The sequence below is a fragment of the Notamacropus eugenii genome, chromosome 3, assembly GCF_028372415.1.
Source record: "Notamacropus eugenii isolate mMacEug1 chromosome 3, mMacEug1.pri_v2, whole genome shotgun sequence".
NCBI lineage: Eukaryota > Metazoa > Chordata > Mammalia > Diprotodontia > Macropodidae > Notamacropus > Notamacropus eugenii.
In genome coordinates, this window is record NC_092874.1 from 395,365,519 (window position 1) to 395,390,758 (window position 25,240).

Genomic DNA, 25,240 nt, shown 5'->3' on the forward strand with positions numbered 1-25,240 from the left:
GTACCAAAGAGGAATGATGAGACAATTAAGAGAATAAAAAAGAGGGCACAATGAAAATTCAGGAAAGAGCAAGCATCCAGAAGAAGAAGGTAATCAAGTACTCAGGATTGGGTAGTTAATAGATCATCAGTAACTATAGAAAGAGGTCTGGTTCATTTCCCAGTATACAGTCTTCTCCCCAAGGAAACTTGCACTATAACAATGAAATGGGCAAAAATGACTGGCAAAATAATTGCATCTAACTGTTTATGGAACATTCTCCACCCTGACCCCCCAACTGCCTACTGAAAGGAGGGGTGTTTCATCCTCTGTTTTTCTGAACTAAGATTTTTGGTATTTCCTGAAAATGAAAAAGAAGGTGGAAAACTTACACCGTGGGTTCCAAATGTGTGTAAAAATAAAAAACTGGTCACCAACTCTTTGTTTACAGGAAGATCCAGAGATTCACAGAATGTCAGAATTTGAGCCCAGCTATCATAATCTAATCAATTTACAGATAAGCAAACTGAAGACCAGAGAGGTGAAGTGATCTATCTAATATTTCACAGCTATTTGCTGACAGGGCCATGATTTGAACTCAGATATTCTGTTTGCAAATCTAGAGCCCTACACTTAGTTAAGAGGAAGTACCATTGTGAAACTCTACAATTCATTTTCAAGTTATGCATCAAAATACACACAGAATTCTCATATTAATTCTGGTGTTAATTACTATGAATTACCCAGGTCATCAAATGAGGATACTCAGACACAGATTTTGATCTTTATGAGTCAAATACTATAGTCACTTTATACATCAGAAGCATTATTAAGTTTTAAAAATTAGGTGGCGTTTACAGTGAAGACATCAGAACTTAGAAAGCTGAACCTTAAAAGTAATCATTTTTTGAACAAAATAATCATAAACAGTGTTGTTTCTAAGGAGCTCTGTGTTCTCTACAAATGTTAACACAGTAAACATTATTTAACTAGTATAATCTGAAAGCTCCTGAATGAAAAAAATGTTTGACTTACAACAAAAAGTACCCTTTCATTCCTCTCAAATACAAAAAAGTAGCAACTATAATGCTATTTAATCCATAATGAACAAAATGTGAACTACAGAGATCTGTTCATCATAATTTTTAAAGCATTAAGTATTTAAAATATCAAGAATGAAACAAGGAATCTTTAAATAGGGTGATTCAAATGTTCCTATGGTACCTTTGCCGAAAGGCCTAAGAGAAATTAAACAGTTATAATTATGATATGAAGATTCAGGCCTACAAACAAGTAGAAAGTACAAGTGTTAACATTTTAGTTCAGGAAAAATATGCCGCAAGATAAGAAAAATATGCTGTATGCAAGAACTGTGCTCTGTTACAGTATCTTCCTATAATAACATGTCTAGCTATTACAAAGATTTGGATATGCCAGATAACAAAAAGCTTGAGGAAAACCTAACATAAACACAGTTCTCAACATCATCTTTATACAGGGATTTTACTGTACTTAACCGTCAATGCTAAATGCCCAGAGACTTTTGACTCGGCCTATAAAATCTCGGCTGCTTCCATAAACAGATCTGTGATATTTATCCATATATACTGTCAGCACTTTAGTCCATAAGATTACTTAATTCTATATACATAATAAAAACAGTAGAACTGCCAAAAGGTAGGTAGAAGGTAGAGGTTACAACATGTATGAGAACCAGGGTCTAGAATTCTATCAGCCAATCATTTAATTAGGGGAATCAAACAATCAGATTTGAGCTTAAAGAAAATTAACATTAGTACCAGTCTGTAGGATGGACTGATGTGGTAAGAGACTTGAGGCACAGTGAATAATCAGGAAACTACTTCAATAATCTAGGGCAAGACATGGTAAGGGCCTGAGCTAAGTGTGGTAGCTGTGTGAGTGGAGAGATGGGGTTAGGTGTGAGATGCAGTAGAGATAAAAATGGCTAGCTATGTAGGGTGCAGGAGAATAAAAAGTCTAAATTAATACCTGTACTACAAAAATTAATACCTGTACTACAAACCTGAGAGACTGGAAGGATGGCGATACTTTTGACAGAAATGAGGAATTTGAAAGAAGGGAGGGCTTGAAAGGAAAAACATGGAAAAGAATTTTAATGCCAAAAGCTTCTAATCATTTTTCCCCACAATGAAGTATACCCAAATGCCAATTCTTCTGTTACAAAATCTAGAAGGGTTATTACTACATATTTTCAAAAGAACACAAGGTAGACAACCTAAATTCCAAAAATATTCAGAAGTATATAAGTTGCTTTTTGGTAACTGGTATAATGAGAAAAAAATAATTTTCATGAAAATGACCTAAAGGGGGTGGGGGGGAAAGAAAGACATGGTTAAGGAGAGTCAATGACTTAAATGGGCTGTAAGATGTAAGAGGACAAGCACACTAATACCTGGTGGTGATATTACTGATTGAACAATTCTAGAAAAAAATCTGAAATGATATTAAAAAAACCAAAAATACTCCACTAAGTACACCCAACAATAACACTATGAGGCATACACCCCAGAAAGACCCAAGTCAGAGGAAAAAAAAAAACATACATGTCTAAAAATATCTATAAAAGTATTTTTTGTTGGAGCAAAGAAAAACAGACTCCATCAATTAGAGAATGGCTGGTATACAAAACTAATGACATATCATTCCGATATAAGAAAGCTGACCATGAAAAATTCAGAGAAAATTTGTATGAGCTGAGTGAAATAGGCAGAACAGGACAACAATATACACAATGTTCAAAATTATGTGAAGGAAAACAACTTTACAAAACTTTAGAACTCTGATCAACCAGTGATAAACCATGACTTGAGAAGACTAACGATGATGCATGCCTCCTACCTCTTGGCAAGAAGGATAATAGACAAGAGGTGCCAAAGGAGACGTATATTTTCAAACAGAGCCAATGTACTGACTTGTTTTGCCTGACTACCAGAGGGATTCTATGAGGATTTGGGTAGAGAATAGGTAGTGATAGGTTCATGAGCAAACAAACGATAAGGAGGATAAATAAAATGCGTAGTTTTGATTGTATAAAAATTTAATAACAGTTTTTGCATAAACAAAACCAATGCAACTAATATTAAAAGGGTAGCAGGGAACTGTGAAAAAAATCTTTGCAGTAAGTTCCTCTGATAAAAGTCTTGTTTCCAAGACACACACGAAACTGATTCAAATTTAGGAATGAACCATTCCCCAATTCATAAATGGTCAAAGGACATTAAGAAGCAGTTTTCAAAGGAACATATCAGCTACAAATAATCACATCAAAATGTTCCAAATCACTAACAAATAGAGAAATTTAAATTAAAACAACTCTGAGGTTTCATATCATATCCATCAAATTGTTAAGTTAACAAAAAAGAAAAATCACAAATGTGTGAGTGGCTGAGAAAACATGTACATTAATGTTCCACTGGTAGGGCTGTGAACTAATTCAGCCACTCCAGAAAGCATTCTACGTACTGTACACACTCATATATTTACAAAAACTGCTAAGCCAGACGTTTTGGGAAGTAATTCAGAACTATGTCCCAAAAGTCAGTAAACTGTACAAACCCTATCAATTCCACAACTTGATTTATTCCCCAAAGAGATCAAAGATCTAAGAAAATGACTAATATGAATGAAATTATTTATAGCAGCTCTTTTTGTGGTGGCAAAGAAACAGAAACTAAGGGGATTCCCCATCCATGGGTGAATAGCTAAACAAATTGTAGTATGAATATAATGGAATATGATTGTGCTATAAGAAATTACGAAGAGGACAGTTTCCAAGAAGCCTAGGAAGACATATATGAAATGATACAGTGTGAAGTGAATGGAACCAGAAGAATGACTTATATAATAACAATACTATAAAGACAAACAACTCCGAAAGATCTGAAAGTTTTGATTAACACCAAGACCACCATTTTTCTAGAGAACTCATGCTGTAAAATATTGTACACCCCACAGACATGTGACAGATTCAGAGATATACTTTTGATACATATTTTTAATATGGACAATGTAAAAATATTTTGTTTGGCTGTGCATATTTATTACAAGGGTTTTATTTTTCCTCCTTTTCCAGTATGGGTGTGGGTAAAGGTGAATGGAGAGAGGAAACAGATTAACTGAAAAATGCACTACAATTTTTAAAAAAGGTAGTGACAGATAAAAAAGAAAATGGATCATTAATAAAACATTGGAAACAATACCCAAACTTTAAATTCAGAAAGCCACACTAAATATGGCCATTTGTTAGCCACATTAAATTTAATATATGCTTTTTCAAAACATTATACATAACAAGTTCATGGTTTCATAGCGGGTTTTTTTGGTAGTCCTTTATATATTAAAATCTTTGTGTATGTTGAGGATTAAGTTTATAATTTTTTTTTTAAAGAGGAAAGTCAATTTCAACAATTTCTTTTTCTTCTAAAACAGGGAAACCTGGAGCTGTGAATTCATGCTGTAGAAACTTCTTCTACCAATGAAGATCAATAACTTCTCTGATAAGGCTTAGGTCACTGAGAGGTTATGTGACTTGCCCAGGGTCATACACTTGTTATGTATGAGAAGCACAAGACCTTCAATATCCACATTAGCAAATTATTTCCATCACAAATCAGAGCTAGACAGAAATTTCCTTACATATACTGCATTTGGTTAGTCCTCTTCTTTACCACTTTTTAGAAGTTAGAAACATTTTAGATCCTCTATTATATAATAAAATATTTCAGGTTTTTCTTACCTATTTTGCAATTCATTTTTGCCAAAGTAGTAACCAAGTATTTTCCATAACACCAACTCTCCTATCTGAATAGATAGGAGAGTATTATATTTCTTCCACATTCACAGGATCAACTATTTAGAACTGAAAGGGATCTTAGACATTATTGAATTCAATGCTCTCATTTTACACATAAGTAAAGTGAGGCCCAAAGAGGCTAAGTAATTTGCCCAGTGTCAACATAGGTAATGAATGTGTTAGCAAAGATTTGAATTTGGGTTTTGAGAAACTAAGTTCTATCCATAGTACCTATGTTTACTTGCTAAAGTCCCAAGCAAGGATAATAAAATAATAAAATAATTTTATATATTATGTGTTTGTACATATTCTCTTCACATATAAATGTTCAAAATTCTTTCAAGGCTAGAATATTTCATAAATGTATTTCACTTTAGTACTATCAAAGGAAATGTCCAAGAGTATCTCCTACCTAAATATTGTGAATACTTATTAAGATATATTCACCATTTTCATTCTGGGGATCATCACTAATGGAGAAATTTACCTGATGATCCATTCCCTTTCATTTCCCATCATGTTGGCTTTAGGAACAAGAAGAGTGGGAAACATAAAGAAAAAAGGGGGACCCACAAAAGCCTATACACAGATCTCTCTTTTTCCTCTTTTCTATCACCCCTTTCCACTTCAGGAAATTCAACTGTAAACTGAAATGGGTAAGTGGTGGTGAACAGAGAGTACCTGGCCTGAAATAGCAAAATACACTGGACTTGAGAGAATGGTATGAATGGCGAAGGATTGAGGTTTGTAGGCTTGTAAATCAGTCCTGTTATGCCAACTAGCCTAGCAAAGACAAATTTAAAGGGATAAAATGAAATTACATCATTTAGCAGCAAATAGCAGCTATCTCTTCCTCCTTCATACCTTTGAAAGCAGCTCTGTAACATATAGAAGTTGTGGGGGTGAGGGAGGAATCAATACTATTTGAGACAGAATGTGGTTTGAAGGGACATCACAAATAGTTTCAACCACAAATTATGAATACATTTATCATAAGTTCTGTATACAAAATCTTAAGTCACTAAAATGTTTTTCTGTGCCTCAATGTAAGTTATCATAAGTTCTGTACACAAAATCTTAAGTCACTAAAATGTTTTTCTGTGCCTCAAAGTAATAATACATTTGTTATAATGTTAATGTTAAGCAATTTCAAGTCTCAGTAGTTTCTAATATTAGAAAGGTAGGGACAATGAACCAAAGCACTAAATATACTTGTTCATGCAGTACTGTGAATGCTGTAAATGGTGTTAGAGCTGATGAGTCAGAGATCCTGAAATGACACATAACTTAAACATTAACAGCTTAGGGAAATAAAACTGCACCTTGCACTAATTACGGGTAATGTTGTCCAACCTATGTAATGATCATTTTCGAGGCTGACTAGCTCACCAACTGTTACTAATATTAGGAGAATTTTGTATATTTGATCACTGCCTCAACAAAATGTTACGAAGGTTTTTTGATAAAATTGTGTATTTCTCTTGACATTTTCCATTAAATTCTGCCCCTAAAAAAAGAGCTCTAATTTTTTAAAAAATCATTTTTCAACTTTGAGTTCCAAATTCTACCCCTCCCTTAGCCCCTTCCCCACCCACCAAGAAGGCAAACAATATGACATCCATTGTACATGTCATGCAAAACATTTCCATGTTATTCATGTTGCAAAAAGGGGGGGGGGGTGCAGTAAAGTGGAAAATGCTTCAATCTGTATTCAGTAATTCATCAATTTTCTCTCTGAAGGTGGATAGTATTTTTCATTAGGAGTCCTTTGGAACTGTCCTGGACCACTGCATTGATCAGAGTACTGATCAAGTCCTTCACAGTTGATCATCATTACAATATTCTCCATCAGTTCACATTGTATTCTCAGATTTTTCTGAAATCTTCCTGCTCATCATTTCTTATAGCACAACAGCATTCCATCACAATCATATACCACAACTTGTTCGGCCATTCCCCAATTTATGGGCATCCTTCAATTCTTTGCCACTACTAAAAGAGCTGCTATAAATATTTTTGTACATATAGGTCCTCCTTCCTTTTTATTTTATCTCTGTGAAATACAGGCATTGTAGCAGTACTGCTGGGTCAAAGGGTATGCACAGAAAGAGGTCTAATTTTTAGCCACATCAGAAAAATTATAACATAAGACAATATAAATCAATCTAAAAGAAGACTATTGGTAGCTCCAATACAAGATGGTACAAGTACCTTTCACAATTTAGCCAGAAAAGTCAAAGTTTTCTGTGATGTGAATCAGATTTTGCTTTGAGGCCCACAGTCAAAGACTGCAAAGGAAGGAAAGATGGAAGGAAGGGAGGAAAGAGCCAAGTAAGGAAGGAAGAAAGCTCTTAACTAAAAGATGGGCTTTCTAGGTCCTTGGGTGTGGCCTTCTGACTGAGTCCAAGTTTTACAGAACAAATCCTTTTATTAAGGGGACTTGTTCTGAGAAGTTTGAATTCATTCAAAGGGCTACAGATTCCCTACCCCTGGACTCTAGACCCTTACTACTGCTAGTTCCTTGTTATACTAGTTTATTGCTTAAATTTTCAACCTGAGAAATTTTTTTAAATAAGACACTAAAGGAAGAAGCTCAAGTCCAAAAACGAACATTCTCCCCACCCCCAGTACTGCCTATAAAATTTTAAGGAAACTTCTAGGGCATTTTAATATTACTAGTAACCTCTGAAAATATAATGTCACTTTTACTGAATCAAGGCTGAAAAGAATCTCTGGAGATCAGACCACCTCATTCATGCCCCTTTGCTTTACAGATCTTAAAGTGGATTAAATGTCTTCAAAAGAGGTTTGCTTTTTCCTTTAAAAATGTTAAGAGATTATATAACATACAGGCTTTTTAAGACTTATAAGGCACTTATATATTATTTCGCATGCGTTTCATAACAATGCTATCAGGTAAATATCTGGAGATGAGGAAACTAAGTCTTGGATTAGATAACCTATGACTGATTGCCCAATAGTAGGAGGCAGAATTTGAACTCATGTCTATGTCCAGCACTCCTTCCTCTATCCCATGCTGCCTCTCAGCAGAGACTACGATTGCAAAATCTCATTTTAATAATCCGTTTTGGTGTCTCTGAACCTATAATTCTTCCTGTTTACCTTAAATTCTTCCAGTATAATTTAAACTATTTTATCTTATTCTGCTCTGCAATATATGGCAGTTTCCTCTTTTAGAACACTATTTTCTTTTAAGAGATTTTCAAGCCCCTTATCCCAATATCTTTTCTAGAATGAAAAAAATTCTAATCCCTTTAGTCTTCCCTTACAATAGAAATTCTTATTAACCTTTTTCTGTGTGTGTCATAGATCCCCTTTGATAGTCTGGTGAAATCTGTGGACCCTTTCTCAGAATGTTTTTAAATGAATAAAATATCTAAAATTACAAAAAAAAACACAACCCTAAAATTACAAAGGAAAACAATTATATTGAAACAGAGCTATTAAAATTTTTTTCTTTAAGTTCACAGACCCCAAGGTTCAGAAATCCTTCCTAAAAGGACCATTTTATTCCTTTAAACTTTTTTAAATTACTTTTTTTTTTTTTAGAGGAGAGGACCTCTCAGTTCTCTAGATCTCCATTAAGTTACAGGGGTTTAGAACTGGTTAAACACCAATATATAGGCCTTGCTAACTACAGATAAGGAGAATTAAATGATGGGTTTTACCTGACATATTGCTTTTTTTTTTACAAGTACTTGTATTAAATTTACTTAAAAGAAACACCAATAATCTACTCACTTTATAATTCACCACATTCAACAGAACATTCTCTAATTTGCTCTCCATAATAATAACCAATTTAGGATCTATACAAACGAAGGGGTCTCCTCTACTTAATGTTATTTTGCACAAATACTGCCTCGTTGATTCTTTTATAAAAAAAAGCAAAGCAAAGCAAAGCGAAGCAAAGCAAGCTGGACTCTTCTCAAGAAAAATTAAATTAAATCTTTTCCCTTTTCAACCTGGTAATTTAGCTCTAAGGAAAGACTCTCAAGATAGGCAAATGCTACTTTCCAGGGATGTAGCTGTTCAGGTACTGTTCAGGGCCCCACTTTATTTCTACTTGAGACTATCATTAAAATGCAACACCAGGACACTGATTGCTACTGAGACACTGAGAAATAACAAACTTACCCAAAATAGTCCCCAGGAAACACCATTCAAGAGAATGGTACTGTGTAAGGGTACTGCAAAGAAATCTATAGTTGAAAATGCTTTTCTCAGGGAAGATTTTAATGACCAAACAAGAGATAAGGAGCATTGCAAGACGTAAAACAGTTAATTTTGATTACACTAAATCAAAAGTTTCTGCACAAACAAAACCAATGCAACCAAGATTAGAAGGAAAGCAGAAAACAAGAAAAAAAATTTTTACAGCAAGTTTCTCTGACAAAGGCTTCGTTTCTCAAATATATAACTGAGTTAAATTTATAATACGTATCATCCTCCAATTAACAGTAAAAGGATACAAACAGGCAGTTGTCAGAAGAAATCAAAGCTATGCATGGTCATATTAAAAAAAAATACTGTAAATCACTACTGATTAAAAAAATGCACATTAAAACAACTCTGAGGTACCACCTCACAGTTACCAGATTGATTAATGTGGCAAAAGGAAAATGACAAATGTTGAGACACTAAAGCACTCTTGGTGGAACTGTGAACTGATTCAAACATTCCAGAGAACAATGTGGAACTAAACCCAAAGGGCTATATAAAACCGCATACCCTCTGACCCAGCAATAGCACTATTTCTATATCCCACAGAGATCAAAGAAAAAAGGAAAGGTACAAAAATACTTATAGCATCTTTTTGTGCTGGCAAAAAACTGTAGGTTGAAGAGATGCCCATAAATTGGGGAATGGCTGAACAAGTTGTGGTATGTGATATGTGATGAAATACTATTGTGCTATAAGAAATGATGAGCAAGATGGCTTCAGAAAAACCTGGGAAGACATATAAACTAATGCACAATGAAGTGAGCGGAACCAAGAGAACACTGCACACAGTAACAGCAACAATGTACAACAATCAACTGTGAATGACTTAACTATTCTCAGCAATACAATGATCCGAGACAATTCTGAAGGATGAAAAATGTATCCATCTCCAGCAAAAGACCAGATAAAGTCTGAATGCAGTATCAAAGCATACTTTTTAAAACTTTATTTTTCTTGTTTTGTTTTCGGTCTATGTTTTCTTTTACAACATGGTTAATATGGAAATGTTTTGCATGACTGCACAGGTATAATCTATATCAAATTGCTTGCCTTCTCAAGAAGTGGGAGAGGGAAGGGAGGAAAGGAGAAAATCTGGAACTCAAAAACTTATTTTAAATGTTTAAAATTGTGAATACATGTAATTGGAAAAGATAAAATATAAAACATGCTTTTTTTTAAAAAAAAGTTAATATTCACTTTATCACAAAAATTTCTGATCACCAAAAGCAGCTAATATTGGTTATCTCTTAGTGAACTCTCAGGATTTAGGATCACAGAATCTTACAATTAAAGGATTTAGGTCCAAGTGATCATTTTACACAGGATGAAATAGGCTTAATCAAATTAAATGACTTACCAAAGGTCAAACAGCTAGTTAACTGGAGAAGTGAGTCTAGAAATCATGTCTTTTGACTTTGTCTCACAACCTTTTCATTAATCCATCGTGACTTTAATGTACCTTAGAGACCTCTGACTATACCAGTACTGCCAATTACCAATGATTGCTCTAATACTATCTGCAAATATGTATTCTATTCACAATCTGAAACTGCTGATGTGAGTGTTGGGCCTTACTTTGAGTCAAGCAACTATTTCTTGCGGTATAACAAAAGAAATCCCTTCATACTGTAAATTATGATGATTAGTAATGAGCCCCACTAGAAAAAGTACTATTAAAATTAGCATAAAAAGATTCATAAGAATGCTCCAATTTTTCATTCTTGAAAACAGGTCTCCATTTTCATCAGAATTGCTGAAAGAGATTTGACTTTTTAAAAATCATCATCAAAGTATCATTCTCAACGTAGTTGTGTATTTTAAATACCTAACAATCTGTAAATTGAGCAGCTAGTTTGATGAAAGGTAAGTACATCATAATGTTTTAAAGTTTTTAAAACAAGAATTTCAATTGCTAAACAATTACTACCTAGCTTAAAACAGCTATTTTTTCTATACCCAAAATGATTATAAAGTAGTCTATATTACATTTTTTTTGGCAAATCCTGAGTATTATAGGTTTTTTAAAAAAATCAAGCATTTATTTTTTTCCTCCTTCCCACCTGTTCCCCCTCTCCTCAAAGAATAAAAGAAAATACATAATGCTTATAACAAGTAAGCAAGGTCAAAACAAATTCCCACATTGGTGACGTCCAAAAATACATTTTATTCTGCATATTAGTCCATCACTTCTCCATCATGAGTTGGGGAGCAATCTTTAACATTGGGGTCCCTGGAATCAAGGTTAACCAGAATTCTTGTCTTTCAAAATTGTTTAATAGTACAATGGCTCTAAAAAAAAGACTGTCCATATAAGGCAAATAATACTTTTCAGAAAAGTAGCCTTTCAGTTTATGTTCAGAGCCCTACTTTAGTCTTACTTAAAACTATTATTAAAATGCAACAGCAGCACACTGATTAGTACTGAGACACTGAGAAATAATAAACTTACCCAAAATAGTCCAAGGAAATATCATTCAAGAGAATGGTACAGCAAAGAAATCTACAATTGAGGTACGGTACAAATTGTTTTCATTTTGCTCGCTTTACTCTGCATCAGTTCATATGAACTTTTCCAGATTTCTCTGAAATTGTCTACTTCTTCATTTCCTACAGTACCACAGTACTGCATTACACTCACATACCAGAATTTATTCAGCCATTTCAACTGATGGGCCCCTCTTTAGTGTTCAGTCTCTTGACACTAGAAAGAGCTGCTAAAATACTTTCATACATGCAGATCCTTTTGTTTTTTCTTTAATCTCTTTGGGGATACAGGCATCATAGAAGTATCACTGGGAAAGGGGTGGGTCCGATTTAGTAAGTTTGGTGGCATACACAGTTGCAAATTGTCTTTCACAAAGGTTAAACCAATACATAGCCCCACCAACAATACAACAATGCGCCTCTTTTTCTGTAGGCCCTTCAGCAATCTTTCATTTTCCAATTTTGTTAACTTTGCTATTTCTGATGGGTCTGAGGTGGAACCATGGAACTGCTCCTATGTTACATTTTAAAACATTTTGCTTATTTACCTATTATAATTAGGAGTTTTAGCTACAGAATATTAAACTGAAATCCCTTCAGGTCTATTTATATTTTAGTACTGTAGAAGCCAAATTTAGAGGATAAAGTTCTATAGAATTAATTCGGTTTAGCTAAATCTCAATGTACAAATTATTCTTATTAAGCACTCCCTCTCCATCAAAATCATTTTAGGGATTAAAAAAAAAAACAGACTAAAGTCTGTTTTCTTGTCGTAAGTAACCCATTTTATCAAAAATGATAAAAATTCGTACATATCTTTATCAAATGTTAATGTGCTTTTATGTTCTAAATCAAAACCACTAGAGTGTATGTAAATCTCTAGTAATATAATCCTGTGCATATATAAACATTATATACATATACACACACAAAAAAATAAGTAAAAAGTAGGCAATACCTCAGGACTATTTTTCACACATATACAACTTTTAATAAGAATTTTCCCATGCTATACAAGATTGATTAAAATGAATATACTTTTTTCCCCAGCAAGATTTTATACATTTTCAGATTACATAGGACTATCAATACCATATGCTATTCTGATATATCACAGCACACTACCATGACTAGTTAAAATACGAACTTTTTCTAATTAAAGAATTACCTGCTTCCTCTTTAAATAACATATTTAAAATGAGATTTAGCAGTTCTAACATGGTATTTCATGAATATTATTTGACTTAGTCTCAAAAACTCCAGATAATTCCTCAAAATACAAAAACCATGTTACCTCTGTTCCCCAGTTACAATCTTCTACTACTTCTACTACTCTACAAAACCATCTAAAACTCCACCTACTTTTAGCTAACACAGGTAACAGAAAGAGGAGGGCATCAATGAGTATAAATGCTTCTAATGGGTGTGGTTTACCAATAACTGGCAGAAATAATAACTAAAACTGGAAAATTACATCAGGAAAGGTTATTTTGAATGCTTGAAGGTAAGATAAACTGTACTATCAAAAGACTCTAAGCTTTCACTATAATATGTGGCTGATCACATATTACTATGCCATGAAGAGCTGAATTTTCTAGCTTTAAAAATAGGCTTCAAATGAATCAATGTTCTTCCTGATGTGGTTCATTCTTCCAGATAATAAGAGGTCATAACCCATCCGTACTTTCTCAATCTGTGCTATTCTTGTCCGTGTCATTTGACTAATCTTCTGGCAAGGGTGTTTTCTAGATCTAGACAATATGAGGTTACCAATGAAGCACATATGCTCTCCACTGTTACCCTTTATTCTTGCTACGTAATCAGTTACGATCTCCTTTATTGAGCCTACATTTCAATAACATTTTTCCATGATTAGTCACGACATTGATTGTAATTCTTGTAGTTTTTACAGTGTTGTTATTCAATAAAATGTTCTCTTGGTTCTGTTCATTTCATTCATCAGTTTATCAAAATCGTTCCTTTTCACACTGCTGTTATAAATTGTTTTTCCAGTTCTTGCTTTACTCTGCATCAATTCATGTGTCTAAGTTTTTTTTTAAATCATCTTTATTCTCATTTCTTATAGCACATAATAGTATTCCATCATATTCATATACAACTTACTCATTCAGACATTTCTCAATTGTACAAAAAAGAACATATATATGTATGTATGTATTTATATGTGTGTATACATAAAAACACACAAAACTTGTTCCCTCTTTTTTTCTCTCTTTTAGGCATAAGCCTAGCGGTGATAGAGTGGGGACAACGGCACACACTATTTAACAACTTTTTGTATGTAATTCCAAATTGCTTTCCAAAATGGTTATGGCCATTCACAAGTCCACAAACTGTGGATAAATGTGCCTCTTTTTTCTTCTACACAAGTTTAGGCCCCGTTCACTCTCCATGAAGTGCCACCATGTACCGATCTGCTCTACTGAATTGTCCATCTGCCTTCATAATATGGCCTCATCAACGGACATTCTTCATTCACTTGGGTTTTCCTGAGTTGACAACTGACAAGGCCTTTGAGTGATTATGCATTTAATTTAGGAGACTTTCCCACATTCCAATGTTTATATGATCAGCATACTGGCATCAGAAAACAGAATCATCTGGAGGACCTCACCATCTATATGGAAAACCTCTTCCATGTGGACTCTGTTCTGATCATCCTCCTCAAGAATGGTAAACAAACCTTAACAATTATATTTATCCCTACATTATATTGTATAAATATCATTTAATATTTATTATTAGAGGGTTGAACAAATTTATCTCTGTTCTATCTTTCAAGGAATCTTGTATGATTTTAACCAATACATGAGATATGTTACTGAAGGAAAGGTTATGCCTTACTGAATCAAATTCTTTTTTGGTCAACTAGTAACAAACAAAGTGGCTCCTTGTATGTTCTATAACCTTCAGTCAATTTTGTGATTTTAAATATATAACCTGCTACGTAACATGCTTTGCAAAATCCTACTTATACACACCTGTATTAATGATGCTGATACATCTATAATTTATTTTCATCTCATTACAGATTTTCCATCATGTAGATGGGAAAGTAGGCATATAGGATGTTTTCTTAATGGCTCCTCCCCCTCTTTTTAAAGTATAAGTAGTAAATAGCTACGATATTTCCCCAAGTGCCTGGCAGTCTTACCTTCTTTTCCTATACCATCCTCTGGTGTCACTAGGACTCACGTAGCTGCCCTTTGCTATCTTTAGTGCCATTTCTATTTCCTTAAGCAGGATATTCGGGATTGTGCCTTCAGTTATTGATGGAGAGAAAAACTTGTCATAATAAAATGATCATGAATGAAAGAATGAGTGAATGATAAAGTATTTATTAGTGCTTACGATGTGCCAGGGAACACAGTTAAACAACTGTGGTTCCAAGTACAAGCAAGCAAGAAAGCCTTTTTCCTCAAGCTACTTACATTCTAATGGGGGAAGAGAATTCATAAAAGGAAAAAGGAATGATGTCAAGGCAGCACAGTTTGGAAAATAATGAGGATTGGTTCTAGGCAAGATAAAATATAAACTTATCTAAAGCCAGGGTCCCAAAGGGCAGAATTCATAATCTGGTGGAATGAGGATGAGTAGGATGGCCAGAATGCAGGTAACATGTTCTAAAAAAGGCTGAAAGGTAACCAATCTTTTTCCATCTTTATCTGTTTGATATGGTACTTCCAGTTCTTCTCCAAATGCCCTCAGAATGATCTGGATTAACTGGGTTTTTCATATTTCCAAGTTTTTCTATAAAATTTTTTACATCATTTCTCAGTATTTTCTGACATAATACTACTTATGACCTTCTGACATCTTTTTTTTTATAAGTTTTCCATATGAACTTATTTTCTAGACTTGTCCTCAGCTGCCACATCTATCTGTTCAGCAAAGAGGTTATTATCTGTTGATTAAGGTAGTTTTTAAGCTCTTTTGTTCTCATTATTGTGATGACTGAATTATGTTAAGAAAATAGTTAAATCCTTAGGAAATGATATTAGCCCACATAACTGTCTATTCCATTTACCATTTTTTCAGTATCAATTGGATAAAGGCTGGACTGGTTTTAAAGGGATTTCAGATTTTCTAACTTTTTTTTTTAATAATTCAGTATTGATTTGATCTTTGCTCTAAAAAATTTGATTATCTAACTGTACAAAGATAACTGATGTGGAAATGACTCCCACATTTATAACTAGTTCTTTCAGATCCATTCAGATAAAATCAATTTCATTTCTTGTGATGTTACTTAGTGCCTGCCATGCCCTAATTCCTTTCCTGAAGAAAATATTTGTGATGCATAGTCAATGTGTGTGTGTGTGTGTGTGTGTGTGTGTGTGTGTGTGTGTGTGCGCGTGCATGCACGTCTGGCCTCTTCTACTTCTTACATCCAAACCTAATTTTTCCAACATTTCTCATCATTCTCACCTATACCTTCCCTTTGCATTGAAATCACCAAGTATTTAACATTGTTTTAACTTAAAGTGTCTCACTGATTTCTTCATAGACTGTCTCTACCACTTCATGATCTACAATGGATATTAGGGTATAAGCATAACTATCTTCATGGTTTCTGGAAATGCTCATCACAAGTATAACATGAAGTGACCAAGTGTTTAATTAAATTGTATACTTTACGGCAGCTATTCCTAGGGCAGAGGGCAGGAAGGGAAGAAAAAAAGGGAGGGAGGGAAATTTACATGATAACTTTATTATGTATTTAAAAGGAATAGCAAGTTGTACATAATAGATTTGTATTTTTATGTGCAATCATCTTTTTTATTATACTGTTAGAGAAATGTTTATTTTATCCTATAAATTTAAAATACATTAAAAAAACTCCTTTATTTCCTTCTCCATGAACTATGCAAGAATCATTCTTCATAGACTTGCAGAATTTTAGAATTAAATATTAGAATCAAAAAGGATCATCAGTGGCCCAACTCATACACAAAAGGAATCCCACTATAGCATACCTGACAAGTAGTCATCCAGTCTCTGCCTGAAGGTCTCCAAGGAGGGGTAACCCAGTAATTCCTGAAGTAATACATTCCATTTGAGGGCAGCTTTAACCATTAGCAAGTTTTTCCTGATTCATGCCTGAATGTGCTTCTTCTCAACTTTCACCCATTGCTAGGAGTTCCCCACGTCTTCTATTGTCCAAGGTAAACACCTCCAACTCTTACAAATGATTTTCACATGACACAGACTCATAGAAAAGACTCTTTACCAACCTGTTTGCCCTAATCTGGAAATTCTTTCCTTCACTAAAGTGTAGTACCCTGAATACTATTCCAGATATGGCCTGACTAGGGCTAAGCCTCTCAATAAAATTCAAGAGTGCATTAATCTTCCACTTAGCTGCAATTTCCTTTTGCTTTCTGTCTTCATTTATAGCAAGAATGTCAATAATGAAATGATTCAGTTACTCTAGTAGCATTTCTACCCAAAGTACACTGGACAAGAACTTCCTATTTAACATACCAACCATGTTAAGTGAGTGTTTATAGATAATCAAAAAACTGCGATTCTTACATACATACATTTATATGCACTTATAAAAAATAATCATAAAAAAAGTATCCCTCCTTGCACCATAAAGTGATTGCTTACTATACATACCTCTAGTCTTAGGGCTCTGGGGGAAAGAGAGCAGAAGCTGGCAGCAGTGGACTTCTACTACAGGTAGTAATGGTAATTTAAATGGGGAGATCTTACATATTCATTAAAAAGCCCATGTGACCTGTCTAGGTCATGTGGAAGCCCGAGTCACATGCAGCCTGTAGAGGGAGGAGTTTGCTGAATGGGTAGAACAGGAAGAGGTGGAGCTAGAGCAGAGCTGAGAGGAAATAGGTCAGAGAGCAGTCAGAGCAAGGAAGGATGCAGGCAAGAAGGCAGCTGGCTGACATGAGTGAAAGAGCTTGTTTGTGATTTTATTTAAGGGGGTCTGCTTGTGATTTGCTTAAGGGAGCTGGTTTGTGGGAAGTCAACCATGAGGGAAGGCCTGGGGATGGCGATGTCCTCTGCATTGTTATTATGTATAGATTTTTGTTACTATGGTGGATTTGGCTTCCTGATGTCTGAATAAATATTTTGGTTCAGTCTTCCATGTGGAGAGTCTGTCATATTTCGTGATTCAGAACTGCACTGGGATGTTCATGGCCTTAATAGGCACTGTGAATATCACAATGGCGCTACAGTAACACATGTCATACTCTACATAAATCCTATTCTATTTCTCAACAAACCCAACTTCCATAGCCACAACTTGAGTGCTAGATATCTCCCACATGGATAACACATCAACATCTCAAGGCCAAATTGGAATTATCTTTTTCTACCCTAAACCCATTCCTCCTCCAAATTCTCCTATTTCTGTTGAGAACACCATCCTCCAAGTCAATCACATTTAACTTCTGAGTCATTTTGACTCTTCACTCTCCCTCATCCACCATATTCAATAAGTTCCCAAGTATCATAAATTTAAACCCACAACATCTCTTGAATCTATTCTCCTTTCTCAATTCATAGAGCCATTACCCTCAGTTAGGCCTTCATCATCTCTCACTTGTGCTATTGTAACATTCTCCAGTTTATCTTGAAGTTGCCAAAATTAACTTCCTAAAGCCCAGGTCTGACAATGTCATTCCTGTGCCAAGGGTTCCCAATTGCCTGTAACAGAAAGAAAAATTCATGGGATCCACAGAGTTGCAATGAATCTCAAAGCCTACCCTCTGCCTAGTATTTAAGAACCTCTACAGTTCGGCTCCAACCTTCTTTTTGAGGCTTAATTCAATTTATACTTCTTTTATGAATTCTATGTTTTATAAAAACAGTACTATTAGTTGCTTTCCAAATCCAATATTCCACTTCCTTCACAGAAACCATTCCTCTGAGTTTGTAATGTGCCTTTTCGCCTCATCTCTGCCTCTTTAGAATTGAGGTACACTGAATACTAGATTTGGAATCAGAAAGACCTGGGCTCAAAACCTGCCTCTGATGCCTACTAACTGTGTAATCATGGGAAGGTCACTTAAGCTCTGTGAGACTCAGAATCCTCATGGGAAAAATGACCACAGAATCTAAGTTTTAACTTGGGGTTAATAACAGGTTTACTGTTTCAAATGAAATAGCATATATAAACCACTTTGCAAATGTTAAAAGTTTATCTAATGTCAGAAGTTATTGTCATCATTACCTAACTTCAAGATCACGATAATGACATTTCAAGGCGTAGCAACATCTTTTTGAAGGCTTCCCTGGATTTCTCCCAAACAACCTCCTCCCAGGGTATTAGTGCTACCTCCCCTCCTTAAATTGCTTTGTATTTATTTATATATTTACAAACCATACAAACAAAAACTCTTTGGGGGATCCTAAGATCAAAAAGTTTGGGAACCACTGCAGTAAGAAATTGGTATGAAATGAATTGGATGCCTTAGGTGGGATTCAGGTTGTGGAGATAACCTGAATGTTAAGACTAAAGAGTTTGTATTTTGTTCTATAAGCAATGGGAAGTCACTGAAGATTTTAGAGCAGTGAAGGCAAAATGTCAAAAAAACAATATTTTAGGAAAATTAATCTGGGAGCGATATATAAGATGAATTGAAGGGGAGAAGAAATTGGATGAGGAGAGCATTAGATTACTGTAAATGATGTAGGCTAGGAAAGGATAAGAGAAATGGAAGCAGAAAGAAAGAAACAGAAAACACCTACCGTACTGTGGTTTAGGTAACTAGACCATATGATAACAACAGTTCTCATTTCTTCCATGTTTGTAAGATCAAATATTAATTCTGAAAGAAAAGTACAATCTATATTAACTACTCTCTAATCATGAAAAAGTTATTCACTGATTAGCCTGTTGGTATGGCTATGACTGCAATGACAAGGCATGGTTCCAAATTAGTCATCAGCTAAAATTTTAAAATATATTATCTCATTATTTTGCTCCAATATACCTGCTTTGTCATATTTTCTTAGCTTGTTCTTACAGTGTGTCACCAAGAAAGGTCCGAGGACAGATAAACAATGGAATGTATAAGCAGTGCTTTGTAATTAGCAGTCTGCACATTTCAGACTAGGTATTTTTGTCTAACTTTCCCTATTCTATAATACTTTTTTTCCCTTATGAATGAGATATTCAGCTAGACCATATAAAAAAAAGATACGTAGACAGGTAGGAGGTAGGGAAAAAATGGTAAAAAGCTAAAAGCCAGTAGCAACCATTCCCCATGTGGAAATCACACTAACTTTAAGGGTTTGCATTTCTTTGTTCTTATCCCACAGAAAAATAACATGTCTACTATATGTTCCTTTTTGTGGCATTCAGAGATGCTTATTCTAACAAAATACTGTACTTATTCTTCAATCCACTCAATTTAGATGGACAGTTTAGTTTATAATTTTTTTTTACTTACAAGAGCTGCTATAACTAAAACATGTCCCCCAAAAAAGTATTCCACAAAACAGAGTAACATATTACTCTAAAAAAAACCTCAGTATGGTATACTAAGATCAGCATGAATTTACATAACCCTTTCTCAGAGGTTCAAATTATTTCTTGTCCTTCTGTCTATAAATTACCAATACAAAAAATTATTTTGAGAATTAATTACTCCAGCCTATGCAATCTGAATACTAGTCATGAAGGGTCTTCTTTTGTCAACACACCAAAGAAAGAATAAATTTAACTAAAATTTAATAATCTAAAAAAATTCTCAACTTTCCCTGGTATCTTTTTTCTAGAAATGATTCCCCTGAGCTGAAGTTAAGGTGCTTCCTTCTTTGAAATGATACTTTTCACTATTATTAACAAGAACAGGATACAAGAGAATTTAAAAATATCACTACCTGGCAAAGAACTGGAAACTGAGGGGATGCCCATCCATTGGGGAATTGCTGAGCACATTGTGGTATATGAATGTAATGGAATACTATTATAAGAAATGATGAGCAGGCAGATTTCAGAAGAATCTTTAAAAACTTACATGAACTGATGCTGAGTGAAATGAGCAGAACCAGGAGAACACTGTATACAGTAATAGCAACACTGTGAATGATCAACCTTGATACAGTTCTCAGAAATACAAATTCCAAAAGACTCATGATGGAAAATGCTATCTACATTCAGAGAAAGAACTATGGAGTCCGAATGCAGATTGAAGCATACTATTTTCTTTTGTTTGTTTTTTTCTTTCTTTTGTTCTGATTCTTCTCTCACAACATGACAAATGTGGAAATATCTCTAATATGAATGTACATGTATAACTTTTATCAGACTGCTTGCTGTCTTGGGGAGGGAAAAGGGAGAGTGAAAAAAATTTGGAACTCAAAATCTTATAAAAATTAATGTTGAAAACTATCTTTACATGTAACTAGAAAAAATAAAATACTATTGAGGGAAAAATAATACCACCACCACCACTTAGCATTTACATAGTGTCTACTACGTGCAGGCATTACTCATGCAAATATTATCTCATTTGGTCCACACAACTTCTGAGATTGGTGCTGTTATTCTCTCCATTTTATATACAAGGAAACTGAGACAAACATATTTTTTAAGTGACCCGACCAGGGTCATGCAGCAAGTGTCTAAGGCCACATTTGAACTCAAGTCTTTACATAAATTCTTTTCTCACTGAGTATGAAACAGAATACTGACTATATATTTTTTCCTTGTATAACTCAATTTACACAGTTTTTTTCTGAGGATTCATTCCCAGGTGTTTCAGAATTTTGGATATAATCCAGAGAAAACTTACTTCCTTTTTTATCTACTTGCAATGCCCCCTCATTACATCTACAACACTTATGTCAACTACACTGTCCACAAAACTCTGATGACTTAAGGACTCTTTAACTCATAAAAAAAAAAAGAAGAAAAAACAAATGGATATTCAACATTATCAATGCAAGCAAAATTTAGGGGCTTCATGTATATATGTAAATGAACTATGAACTATCTGAAGTGACCTTTTCATAAGATGTATTTTTTTCTTACCCATTATACTAAAAGTAGTTGCAGTAGTAATTACAATAAATAATATAGTCTATTTCTAACAAAGATGGAAAAACTCCTTTATGGAAATTGTAATAGAAATAATTTGCAGCTGTGTGTCAGTATGTTGAAACGTGCATTTCACTAAATTCTCCCTTTAAAAGCATTTTGTAAGTGACAAGTCTTTGTTTAGTCTAACTCTAGGTAGAGCCCCAGTTTCACATACTCAAGTTTAGTCAGTAGCTGATTCCCACTGGCTTCACTGAGACTTCCGTATAGTCCTTTATCTGGAACTGCTGAAAGCTTCTTCTGTACTCTGTGACCTAATATCCCACAGAACAATAGAAGTAGGTTTCCTTGACTAAATACTGCCCCAATACCACTAAGATACTGTGTACTTATAGAAGGGCCTTCTACACAGGAAAGTACCCAATCTTTCAAAACAATTTGAAGTCTCTCTACTTTGGGAGGGCTGAGAATACTGCAAATGTCAAACAAATCCATACAGACAGAGAGATGCTTTCTAAGACAAGCAGAATCTAATGAAAACTGAAGTCCAGAAGAAAAGGTTCAAACTAAAATGTTAACATGTCATGAAAATAATGAACTTTCTCTCTTTTTACTTCTTTTCCTGAAGATCTCCAAGATGGAAGTGCCTGAAAATGATGGTCCTGCTGGAAATATGGATTAGTAGCAAAAGAAAGATACCTCAGATCACACACTGCAAGGTATCTCCAAGAAACTGAAAGGGAGAACCAAGAAAGAGATTTATGAAGCAAACTCCTTCAGACCAACACAATATATTTACCATAACTACACAGAAACATTATAGTCGAATGATTTAAGCAGGAATTTGAACAATCAGATAAAATCAAGTTGCTGACTTTTCTGTGACTTTCATTTATCCATGATTATTTTGTCATTTACAAAGAGGGGTGGTTAAAGATACCCAAAGTACAAAGAAAATTCTAAAGCTTGATTTTATCTGATTGTTTCAAATGATTTCTCTACCGTATCTTTTTTTACATAAAGGGGTAGTAACACAATAAAAGTGAATAATGCAAAGCCTCTCCCAGGCTAGATGATACCTAACAGCCTTATAATCATTGTGTATGTAAATGAAATGCTATGCTACTCTTTTCTCTCCAAAAAGAGCAAAAGGAAAAAAGAAGCAATAAATAAGTCAGATAAAAATATAATTGTTCTTACCAATTCTAATTTCATGGCTCCCTTACTTTTTAATAGGCTGTTCTCCTCACAAGGCTTAAAGGGAATTCCTCTTCACTCAGAATCCTGATGTCCTTCAAAGATAAGCCAGGGGAAAGGGTTGCACTTGAGGTCCTAGAGGGCCACATGTGGCCTCAAGGCCACAGGTTCCCCACTTTGAGATTAGACCAAGGATGAGCTCACCTCTTAGATGAAGGCTGGTCTTCATTCTTCTCCCACCCCTGTTGCTGCCTTCCCCCCAAATTACCTTGTATTTATTTTGTATCTGCATATTATGTGTACACATGGTCTTCTCTTTTAGAATGCAACCCCAGAATCTAGCATCATGGCTGGCACACAGAAGGGAATTAATGCTTGCTGAATGACTGATATAATAAAAAAGATAGGTGTTTACCATTTTTACAATGTTTAATGGCTCTTGTCAAGTGTATAAATTCACTGGGAAGTCTGCCTTACCTAGTGAGAAATGATAACATATAAAGTTTTCTTCAAATTATTCTTCTTGGCCTAAAATGAATTTAGTTTTGAATCATCTCAATTATTAGACCAATCCAACAAACATTTATTTAGAATCTTTGTACTGTAATATCTAGTCCTGTGTCAGCCACAAAAAGACAACAGACTTTATATTTTGAGTCTGTCATTTCCACAAAATTTTACCCAGATTTTACCATTTACATTTATCACTCATCTACTGAAATCCTCTAATCAATAGAATTCAATATATCACAAGGTGAACATCCACTGGGAATTTTTTTTTTTACAAAAGTTAACATGATAATCTAGATATCAATAAATTATATATATGCTATATATGATATGTAATTATTATGTGTACATAATAAGTTACATATAATACATTATAAAGATCTGTTTTATAATACTCGGATAAAAGCTGATCTTTCATTTTGTTTTATACCTAAGCATCCACATGAATTTAGAGGCATAAAGGGTAGTAACCGACATTTAGCATTCACAAACAGGCAGAGTTTTTGTTGCTTTAAGATTCTGTTTTTTGCTTTTAAAATTTTTTTTATTTTAAGATTTGTTTTAAGGTTTTAAAAACAAGTCCCCAATAGTCCTGAGAATTGACAATTGTACCTTCATTAGTCTTTTTACAAGCAATCTTTATCCTACCCTTGTATTCATTATTTATGTCAATCAATACCTGATACAATCTTCCTAGGAGCTCCTTGTAGGCAGGATTGTCGTTTTAAAAAATTTTGTCTCTACTCTATTAAATAGTACCTTATATATATAGCAGGAACTTAAATGTTTTTTGAATTGACTTCAAATGACTTTTTTACATCTCCTTTTTTCATTTTCTCTTCAGTCTAGGAGGATGCTGTGCTAATCTGCTCTGGGCTAATTAGAAATTCACCTTTTTTTTTATCTACTAGATCAGAAAACAAAATTCATCTTACAGGATAAGGTCTAGGAAGCTGAAGTGTAATGGAAGCTGAAGTATAATGGCCTCAAAGGCAGAAGATTTGGGTTCAAATTCCTTCCAGGAAAATTAGTGGGCAAGTCGAAGTATCTTCGTGCTCTAGGCAATTCTTTCAGACTAATCATTGCAAAAATGACAGTAATCTATACTGACAGAAGGATTTCCTCATCTGGTACTTCCCTGTATCAATGAAACGACAAGCACAACTGGCACAAATAACATTACCCAGTTCATTAATGAACGAAAGCCTCTCTTGGTACCAGGTTGAGTCAAATTCAGTGGTATTTGTCTCAAAATACTGTGAGCTTTTCTCCAAAGCTTCTTGAATACATAACTTCAATAGGATCAATAAACGGTACTCATTCTACAAAGATTTTTTGCTTTTCAGCTCTTCTTCCAAGAATTTGATATAGATAAAGGAAACCACAAAAAGCTTCCTAGATACATTGGTCTCTCCTATTTCAAACAAGCAACCATTCATTCACAATGGCAAATTAGTGTAGACTTGTTAAGAAAAAAAGGGGGCAAATTCAGAATACTTGATTGGGCTAGTGGACAAGACTGCCAAACGTACATTATGGAAGAAAAGAACGGGAAAAGATAACTGACATTGCTAAGAAAATAAACTGATCACCTTTAGACCAGATTCCTAATAACCGTACAAAGTAGTTTACTCCGATCACACGATTTCAACAAATAGGGAATTTACAGATGCAGTTTCACAACTATTATCCTCAAGGATTCATTTCATTGAAAATTTTTTAAAAAAGCCCAGAAACCTAAAGAGTACGTTTCAGGAAGCTATAGAAGAACCAGCACTACCCTTAATGACTTGCAATGCAGTAGGAAAAGGGCTTAAAAAATCGTTCCTGCTGCAAGACGTGAGAATTCCCCAGCAGGCAGGCAGGTGACAGCAGAAAAGGGGAGCCCGGCCGCCTTGCAGAGAGGAGAGGCACGTACAACAGGTACGGAGCCGGCACCGCGGCCGCCTCCGGGAGCG

At 34.5% G+C, this 25,240-nt stretch overlaps 1 protein-coding gene across 2 annotated transcripts in view; it reads right to left on the minus strand.

Moving 5' to 3' along the window:
- Nucleotides 1-25,240, minus strand: part of LMTK2 (lemur tyrosine kinase 2) — a 109,572-nt gene that overhangs the window by 83,766 nt on the left and 566 nt on the right. The gene's annotated exons all lie outside the window — the stretch shown is intronic.